The sequence below is a fragment of the Mustela lutreola genome, chromosome Y, assembly GCF_030435805.1.
Source record: "Mustela lutreola isolate mMusLut2 chromosome Y, mMusLut2.pri, whole genome shotgun sequence".
Taxonomy (NCBI): Eukaryota; Metazoa; Chordata; class Mammalia; order Carnivora; family Mustelidae; genus Mustela; species Mustela lutreola.
Genome location: NC_081309.1, coordinates 1,666,275 through 1,674,582, shown reverse-complemented (window position 1 = coordinate 1,674,582; position 8,308 = coordinate 1,666,275).

Below are 8,308 nucleotides of genomic sequence, written 5' to 3'. Positions count from 1 at the left end.
TCCTTGTTGATCTTTTCTTTGGATGATCTGTCCATTTCAGTGAGGATAGTGTTAAAGTCTACTACTACTATTGTATTATTGTCCAGGTGTTTCTTTGATTTTGTTAATTGGTTTATATTGTTGGCTGCTCCCATGTTAGTGGCATAGATATTTAAAGTTGAGGGAAATTGAAAGGGGAGATGAACCATGAGAGACTATGGACTCCAATAAACAACCTGAGGGTTTTGGACGGGCGGGCAGTGGGAGGTTGGGGGAGCCAGGTGGTGGTTATTAGGAAGGGCACATATGGCATGGAGTACTGGGTGTGATACATAAACAGTGAATTCTGTTATGCTGAAAAGAACTTAATTAAAAATAATAAAATTGTTAGATTTTCTTGTTGTCAGACCCTTTGAGTATGATATAATGTCCTTCTTCATCTCTTATTATAGCATTTGGCTCAAATTCTAATCGATCTTATATAAGGATTGACACCCCAATTTTCTTCTGGTGTCCATTAGCATGGTAAATTGTTTTCCACCCCTTCACTTGAAATATGGAAGTGCCTTTGGGTCTAAAATGTGTTTTGTGTAGGCAGAATATACATTTTTCCCCCACTCTGATACTCTGTATCTTTTGATTGGGACATTTAGCCCATTTACATTCAGGGTAACTATTGAGAAATATGAATTTAGTGCCATTGTATTGCCTGTAAGGTGACTGTTACTGTATATTGTCTCTGTTCCTTTCTGATCTAGTACTTTTAGGGTCTCTCTTTGCTTAGAGATACCCTGTCAGTATTTCATGTAGAGCTTCTTTGGTGTTTGCAAATTCTTTTGGTTTCTGTTTGTCCTAGAAGCTATTTATCTGTCCTTCTATTTTCAATGATAGCCTAGCTGCATATAGTATTCTTGGCTGAATGTTTTTCTCATTTAGTGCTCTGAATATATCATGCCAGTTCTCTCTGGCCTCCCAGGTCGCTGTGGATAAGTCTGATGCCAATCTAATATTTTTACCGTTGTATGTTACATACATCTTGTCCTGGGCTGCTTTCAGGATTTTCTCTTTGTCGCTAAGACTTGTAAATTTTACTATTAGATGACAGGGTGTGGTCCTATTCTTATGGATTTTGAGGGGGATTCTCTGCACCTCCTGGATTTTGATGCTTTTCCCCTTTGCTGTTTTAGGAAAATTCTCTAAAATAATTCTTTCCAATGAACCTTCTGCTCCCCTCTCTCTTCTTCTGGAATCCCAATTATTCTAACGTTTTTTCATCTTATGGTATCAGTTATCTCTAAAATTGTCCCCTCGTGATCCAGTAATTCTTTGTCTCTCTTTTGCTCAGCTTCTTTATTCTCTTTCATTTGGTTCTTTATATAACTAATTCTTTCTTCTGACTCATTTACCTAGCAGTAACAACCTCCATTTTTTATTGCACCTCATTAATAGCTTTTTTTAAAATTTCAACTTGGATAGATTTTTGGTCTTTTATTTCTCCAGAAAGGGCTGTTATTTCTCTTGAGAGGGTTTCTCTAATATGTTCCATGCCTTTTTTGAGCCCAGCTATAACCTTGAGAATCATCATTCTGAACTCGAGGTCTGACATATTACCGGTGCCTGTATTGATTAGGTCCCTAGCCGTTGGCACTGCCTCTTGTTTTGTTTTGTTGTTGCTGTTGTTTTGTTTGTTTGTTTTGAGTTTTTCTGCCTTGTGTTTCGTCCAGGTAAGCCTCTATGAAGGAACAAATAAAATACTAAAAGGGTGACAAGGACCCCATAAACATGTGCTTTAACCAAATCAGAAGAGACCCCAAATCATGGGAGGGGAGAAAGGGGATAAAAAAGTTCAGAAAAAAAATTAAATAGAAAACAAATAAGGATGGTGAGTCAAGATGGTGGGCAAGTAGGAAGAGGTGCCATTTCAACCTGAACACTAAAGTGACCTGATTACTTACCAAAGAACTTCTATCACCCATGAAATCAGCCTGAGATTAGAATTATAAACGCCTGGATCTCTAAGGGGCAGAAGACATCACTGAGCAGTACATGAAATGTGCATGCTTCCCAAACCCTCCCCTGAGACAGGTGCTGGAAGGCCCATCCTGGTGGTCTCTGTTCTCAGAGCCTGAGACATGCACTCAATCCACAGTCTCCCCTGAGAGAGGTGTGCACAGGCCCGTCACTCAGAAGCAGAAAGACCAGGTATCCCTGCCATGGCCAGTGGTAAAATCTCAGTGTGTGATTGCTGCTTGGAACCTCTCTGACGGTCTGGTGCTGCCCCGATGGCCACCACTGCCGTGGTTTTGGGTACAAGCAGAAGATCCTGTGTGCCCAGGAAACACAACTCGGAACCTACTCTGCCAGAAGCCAAGGGGGAGTTTATATGGGCTCTGCAACACCCACAGATGAGCAAACTATGGCTTCTCTCTGAGAGAGAGGTCATGGTGCAGCTCGCTTTCCCCTTAACCTACAAAAACCATCAAAAGTGGTCAAGGCGAGAGAGAGAAAAAAAATAGTGAACACACATTAAAACCTCCAGAGAACAAAAGGCTGAAAAACCCGGCTTCCTCAGAGCCCACCTTCTTGAGGGGGGTAGGAGGACTTAACTGAGGGAACATCATTTACTGAAAACTCACGTGGCTAGCCCATCATCCAGAAAATCAACGAGGAAAGAAAAAATAAAAAAAAACTACAAGAGAACAACCACTGCTGAAAGCGACCACAGATAATGTACACAATATTTGGGCAGAGCTAAAAGCTAAAAGGGATGAGGTTCACAGTGCTCTCAATGAGTTTCAATTTATTCTAAACTCTCTCAAAGCTAGGGTAACTCATACAGAAGATAGAATTAGTGACCTGGAGGACAAATAGATAGAGAGAAAGGACCAGGAGGAAGCCTAGAACAAACAGCTTACAAGCTATGAAAACAGACTCAGGGAAATAAATAATGCCGTGAAATGATCCAACGTCAGAATTATTGGAATCCATGAAGGGGAAGAGAAAAAAAGAATTCTAGAAGATATAGTGGAACAAGTTCTTCATGAAAATTTCCTCATTTCTCGTAAGTGGAGCAAGCGTGCATGGACTAGAGGCCAAATGGTCTCCAAACAAAATTATAGATTCCAAAAAATCATCAAGTCATCACGTAGTCAAATTGAGGAATCATAATTGTAAGTATAATCTCTTGAAAGCTGCTAGGTCAAAGAGGATTCTCATGTACAGAGGAAGGCCCATCAGAATAACGTCAGACATGTCCACAGAGACCTGGCAAGCCAGAAAGGCCTGGCAAGATATATTCAGGGCACTAAATAAGAAAATGCAGCCAAGTATACTTTATCCAGCAAGACTGACATTCAAAATAGTTGGAGAAACAAAGAGTTTCCAAGACAGTAAGGCTTAAAAGAACATGCAACCACCAAGCCAACACTGCAGGAAATATTAAGTGGGTTCTATAAAATACAATGGCACAGGGTTGCAAATTGGATAAAACAACAGGACCCATCCATATGTTGTCTACAAGAGACTCATTTTGAACCTAAGGATACACTCAGACTGAAATTGAAGGCATGGATAAGCATCTTTCATGCCAATGGGCCTCAAAAGAAGGCCGGGGTAATGATTCACATATCAGATATATTAGATTGTAAACTAAAGACTAGTCGGAGATATAGAAGGACACTACATAATTCTTAAATGGACTATCCACTAAGATGATCTAACAATTGTAAATATTTTATGCCCCAATATGTGAGCATCCAATTACATAAAGAAAACTGTTTCACGATAAAGAGTCATATTCATATGAACACATTAAAAGTAGGACATCCCAAAACACCTTTCTCATAAATAGAGAGATTATCAAAGCAGAAAATCAATAAAGAAACAAGAGCCTTGAATGACACACTAGACCAGATGGACCTCATAGATATATACAGAACATCCCAACCTAAAACAACAGAATGTTCATTCTTCTCAAGTGCATATGGAACCTTCTCAAGAATAAACCACATACTGGGTCAAAAATCAGGACTCATCCGAAACCAAAAGACTGAGATTATTCCCTGCATATTCTCAGATCACAATGTTTTGAAACTGGAGCTCAATCACAAGGAAAAGTTTGGAAGGAGCTCATCCACCTGTAACTAAAGACCACATTGCTTAAGAATGCTTGGATCAACCAGGCTATGAAAGAAGAACTGATAAAATTCATGTAAGCAAATGGGAATGAAGACACTTTGGTGTAAACCTATGGGATACAGCAAAGGTATTCCTAAGGGGTAATACATAGCCATCCAAGCCTCCCTCAAAAAAACTGAAAAATCCAGAACACAGCAGCTGTCTCTACACCTTAAAGAACTGGAGAATAAACAACAAACTAAACCAACTCCACACATAAGAAGGGAAATAATCAAGATTAGAGCTGATATCAAAGAGGTAGTATCCAGAGATACAGTAGAATATATCAATGAAACTAGAAGCTGGTTATTTTGGAAAGGATTAATAAGATTGATAAACTATTGGCCACACTAATCCAAAACAAAAGAGAAAAATCCTAAATTTATAAAATTATGAATGAAAAGGGAGAGATCACAAAAACACCAAGGAAGTAGAAACAATAATCAGAAGGTATTATCAACAGTTATATGCCAAAAGTCTAAGAAAACTATATGAAATGGATGCATTGCTGGAAAACTATAATCTCCCAAAATTGAACCAAGGAGAAATCAACAACCTGAATAAAGAAATATTTAGTGGTGAGATTGAAGTAGTGATCAAAACCTCCCAAAAAACAAGAGCCCAGGACATCAGGGATTCCCTGGGGAATGCTACCAAGCTTTCAAAGATGAAATAACACTTATAGTCCTGAAGCTGTTTCAAAAAATTGAAGCAGAAGGAAAACTCCCAGACCCTTTCTATGAAGCCAGCATTACCCTTATCCCCAAACTAGGAAAAGAACCCTCCAAAAAGGAGTATTTTAGACAATTATCACTGATGAATATGGATGCTAAGATTCTCAATAAGATCCTAGCAACCAGGATCCAACAGCACATTACAGATTATCACCATGACCATGTGGGATTTATCCCTGGGCTACAAGGAATGTTCAACATTTCCAAATCAATCAATGTGATAGAACAAATAAATAAGAGAAGAGAGAAGAGCCATATGGTTCTCTCAATCGATGCAGAAAGAGAATTTGACAAAATCCAGCATCCGTTCCTGATTTAAACACTTCAAAGTATAAGGATAGAGGGAACATTCCTGAACTTCATCAAAACTGTCAATAAAGAAACACAGCAAATATCATCCTCAATGGGAAATAGCTTGCAGCCTTCCCATTGAGATCAGGAACACAACAAGGTTGCCAACTTTCACCACTGTTGTTCAACATAGTATTAGAAGTCCTAGCAACAGCAATCAGATAACAAAGAGAAATAAAAGGTGTCGAAATTGGCAAGGAAGAAGTCAAACTCTCTCTTCACAGATGACATGATTCTTTATATGGAAAACCCAAAGACTCCACCCCCACAACTACTAGAATTCATACAGCAATTCAGTATCATGGCAGGATACAAAGTCAATGTACAGAAATCAGTGGTTTTCTTATACACTAACAATGAAAATACAGAAAGGGAAATTAGAAATTAGAAAAAGAAATCAATTAGAAATTAGAAAAAGAAATAAATTCTTTTTACAATAGCACCAAGAAGTATAAGATACCTGGGAATAAACCTAAGCAAGGGGAGCCTCCATTTTTTTTATTGCACCTTATTAATAGCTTCTTTTTATATCAACTTGGTTAGATTTTAGTTCTTTGATTTCTCCAGAGAGGGCCTTTATATCTCCCAAGAGGGCTTCTCTAGTATCTTCCATGCCTTTTTCGAGCCCAGCTTGAACTTTGAGAATCGTCATTCTGAACTCTAGGTCAGATATTCCGAATATTTGTATTGATTAGGTCCCAGCCTTTGGTACTGCCTCTTGTTCTTTTTTTGTGTGGTGAATTTTTCTGCTCTGTCATTTTGTCCAGATAAGAGTATATAAAGGAGCAAGTAAAATACTAAAGGGGTGGCAAAGACCCCAGGAAAATATGCTTTAACCAAATCAGAAGAGACCCCAAATCATGGGAGGATGAAAAGGGACAAAAATGGGTTCAAAGAAAATTAAAAAAAGAAAACAAATAAAGAAAAAGTATTTAAAAATATACATATATGTTAGATAAACTAGTTAAAAAAAAAGTTAAAAAGAAAAAGGTAAAAGTTAAAAAAAATAGTGGCAGAAGCAGAATTTTAAAAACTTAAATTAACTGCAAGACTAAAATTAAATTAACTGCAAGACTAAAGAATCATGGGAAGAAAGCCACGAGTTCTGTGCTTTGCTTTCTCCTCCTCTGGAATTCCGCTGCTCTCCTTGGTATTGAACCTGCACTTCTTGGTAGATGAACTTGGTTCTGGCTGGATCTCTTGTTGATCTTCTGGGGGAGGGGCCTGTTATAGTAATTCTCAAGTGTCTTTGTCCCAGGTGGAATTGCACCGCCCTTACCAGGGGCCGGGCTGAGTATTCCTCTTGGCTTTGCTTCTGGGAGCTTTTGTTCCCTGAATGCATTCCATAGAGTTCCTGATGAAGGGAATTGAAATGGCAGCCTCCCAGTCTTTAGCCCAGAGGAGCCAAGGGCTAGGGCCCCACTCCTCAGTGCACCCTCGGAGAATAGCGCCCAATCACTCCCGTCTCCCTGGCCTCTGGTTGCACCCCGAGCTCACCCAGCCTGTGACTGGGTTCAAGGTAACGCCGAGCTGAAATCCAACTCCTCATTTATGTCTCTGTAACCGGGTTCTCGATTCTAATACCTGCAAGCTCTGCAACACTCAGACACCCCCAATCCTCCTGTGACCCTGATGGACGAGGGACCACACTGACACCATGTGGGCTTCACACCGGTTTAGCCTCTGGAGTGATGTCCCTCAGTGGAACAGACTTTTAAAAGTCCTGATTTAGTGCTCCATTGCCCCGCCACTTGCCGGGAGGTGGCCCCTCTCGCCACGGTCTATCTTCCTGTTGCTTTGGATTCACTTCTCCGCCAGTCCTATCTTTCAGAAAGTGGTTTATTTTCTGTTTCTAGAATTGCTGTTCCTCTTCTCTTTGATCTCCTCTTGGATTTATAGGTGTTTGCAATGTTTAGAGAAGCTATCTAGCTGATCTCCTGCTACCTGATGTAGTCTCAGCCTGCTCTTCTCTGCCATCTTGACTCCTCATCCTGTACATTGATTTTTTACCCTGACACATTCCTGAATTGCTGTATGAGTTCTAGTAGTTTGGGGGTGGAGTTTTTTGGATTTTCCATATAAAGAATCCTGTCATCTGCGAAGAGAAGGAATTTGACTTCTTCAGTGCCAATTTGAATACTTATTATTTCTCTTTGTTGTCTAATTGCTGTTTCTGGAACTTCTAAAACTATGCTGAACAAGGATGGTAAGAGTGGGCATCCTTGTCATGTTCCTGATCACAAAGGGAAGGCTGTCAGTTTTTGACATTGAGATGATATTCGCTGTGAGTTTTTCATAGATAGATTTTATGAAGTTGAGGAATGTTCCATCTATCCCTATACTTTTAAACATTTTAATCAGGAACGGTGCTGTGTCTTTCCAAATGCTCTTTCTGCATCAATTGAGAGGACTATGTAGTTCTTCTCTTTTTCTCTTATTGATTTGTTCTATCACCTTGATTGATTTGTGAATGTTGAACCACCTTTGCAACCCAGGGATAAATCCCACCTGGTGATGGTGGATAATATTTTTAATGTACTGTTGGATCTTATTCAGCAGGGACATTGGTCTGAAATTCTCCTTTTGGGTGGGGTCTTTGCCTGGTTTGGGGATCAGTGTAATGCTGGCTTCATATAAAGAGTCTGGAAGTTTTCCTTCTGCTTCATTTTTTGGAACAGCTTCAGGAGAATATGTAAAATAACCAGAGATACGTAAAGAAAGAACATCATTCTTACAGGGTCTATCCACTTAAAGGGTCTATCTAACACCTAATGATTGTAAATATTTAGACCCCCAATATGGGAAGAGCCAACTACATTCAACAAAAATTAATCAAGATAAAGAGACATACTGATGTGAATACAACAAAGTAAGGAATCCTATCACTCCACTCTCAGTAATAGACAGCTCATCAGTGTGGCAATTCCTTTAGAAATTAAAAATAGAGCTTCCCTATGACCCTGCAATTGCTTACTGGGTATTTACCCCGTGAAAAGAAGGGCCATCTGTACCCCAATGTCCAGAGCAGCAAAGGCCACAGTTACCAACCTGTGGCTATAAACAAGGTG